We start from the raw sequence: 2,500 nt of genomic DNA, 5'->3' as shown, positions 1-2,500 counted from the left end.
ATATATATATATATATATATATATATATATATATATATATATATATATATATATATATATTCTTTATATATATATATATATATATAAGGGGCAAGCGTGTATTTCCAACCTACCCACAAGTATATACAATGTACAATACCACAAACACACAAGCAGAGTATATAGCGAATATACACTACTACAATTACACCATTACATCGCTCGGCAACCACCACTCGGTAACCCCACCGAGCAAACGAGACAAACAAATGGCCGCAGCAAGACAAAAAGGATAATTTACATAACATGTTCCACATACACAATAGTGTGATTACAAAAGTGTGGAAAAGAATCAGCACACTCTACTACATAAACATAACGTAACACAGAAGATAATATACTCCACACACACTACTTTATAGAGTAGTCTTACAAAAGCGCGAAGAAAAAAAATTATATGAATATACATAATTACATGACATATAAGAACTACCTCTCCGAATGCCCTCTTCACTATGTCATATATTCCGTACCTTGTTTCTTCATCTTATAATTCCTTCTTTGTATCTGCACTGAAGATGTAATTACACGAAAGCGCTCTGCTTCGTTAGTTTATTTTTCCTAGTGGTTATTTACGCATAAGAACTATACATATGAATACATAAGAATTGCATACAAAATATAAATACACATACGAACTGGCGTACAACATAGAAAGATACCTAATAATTGCATACAACATAGAAATATACCTTATAATTGCATACATGAAAATTGTATACAACATACAAATATATACGAACTGGCATACAACACAGAAAGATACCTAATAATTGCATACAGCATATAAATATATACGAACTGGCATGCAACATAGAAAGATACCTAATGATTGCATAAAACATAGAGAGATACATGAGATTGTATACAACATACAAAGATATACGAACTGGCATACAACATAGAAAGATACCTAATAATTGCATACAATATAGAGATATACATGAGAATTGTATACAACATACAAATATATACGAACTGACGTACAGCATAGAAAGATACCTAATAATTGCATACAATAGAGACACATGAGAATTGTATACAACATACAAAGATATACAAACTGGTGCCAGTTAAATAACAGACAAAAGATAGCAACTGTCGGATACCAGGGTCATGACGCTTAAAAGGTAAATATTACAAATTCCAATTCAGGACAGTACACTTAAAAGTTAAACAATGCAAAGTACAGATCAAAACAATCATGAATAATAACATAACCAATGCACATATACAATTATGATTTATGAAGACATAGCATCCCTTGAACGGAAACAACAATTGTGAGGGGTAGATACAGAAGGCATAGTTTGTACCAGAAGAATTTATACAATAAGGAAAGGGAAGACTGTAATCTGGGAATGCCAACACAGGTGCTTCAGTAAAACATTGCAAAGACCATGGACAACGTAGTGAAGTGTCTTTCTACATCCTTGAAAAACAAGAGGAAATCATCCAGGTATACAAAAAGCCAATTCCCTACTAGGCCAAGAAAAAAGGAGATAATCAAGCGCTGGCAAGTCAAGGGACCATTCGGCAACCCCATGGGACAACAAAACCAATCATAATGCCCACTGGGAGACGAGAAAGCCGTAACCTTACGAGATTTCTCCTCCAAGGGAATCTGTCAAAAACACGCTTTCAAGTCCAGTGTGGTGAACTCCGTATTAGCAGTTTCAGTGGACTGGAGAAGGTCACTTAATACAGGCAAAGGGTAATGATCTGAAATAGTGACCTCGTTACCTCGTCTATAATCAGTAACAGGACTAAAAGATTCGTCTTTCTTAGGCACCAGGAGTGGCAAGTTTCACTCTGAGCAAGACTCTTGCAAAACGCCTTCACGTAACAAATCGACAACCAAAGACTGTGCTCTAAGCCGACGTGAGTGAGACATCCGGTAAAAGGGAACGTAAACAGGACGAACACCTGACTGAAGATCAATGCGATGAACCACACGATCTGTAACAACTAATGGATCACCAAGTGAAGCCAAAGCCTGACGGTGGTTAACTAACAATGCAATGAGACAGTGCGTCTCATCAGGAAAATCAAATTCACCAACATACGATGCAAACTTGGAGGTCAAGTGAGTAGTGTCACTTACTTGTGGAGACTGTAGCACAGAAGCTGCCGTGCTAGGAGGCGAATCCTGGAAAACATCAACATCATTGACTTCAAAGTAGCCTAAATGACTGCCAGGAGAGAGGGCGATATGAACACCCGTGATGTTGGCTACCATAGTTGTGGTAATACGATCCTCGCGAATAGTGGAGAATTCCTTCCAAAGCAAGGCGACGAACACAAACAGAGCCAGGCTAAGATAAAATGTCAGACCACATTGGAGCATCTGAAATATGCACCGAAACTCAAACTAAACTTGATGATCCAATATGATGTTCTCTTACAACAACAACAGCACAAGAAAGAATAGGAGAGTTAAAACGATTAGAACCTTTCGAAG

The sequence above is a fragment of the Oratosquilla oratoria genome, chromosome 20, assembly GCF_046742065.1.
Source record: "Oratosquilla oratoria isolate Oo_2021 chromosome 20, ASM4674206v1, whole genome shotgun sequence".
Lineage (NCBI taxonomy): Eukaryota > Metazoa > Arthropoda > Malacostraca > Stomatopoda > Squillidae > Oratosquilla > Oratosquilla oratoria.
The sequence above is the reverse complement of the archived record's forward strand: the minus strand, read 5'-3'. Positions refer to the sequence as shown.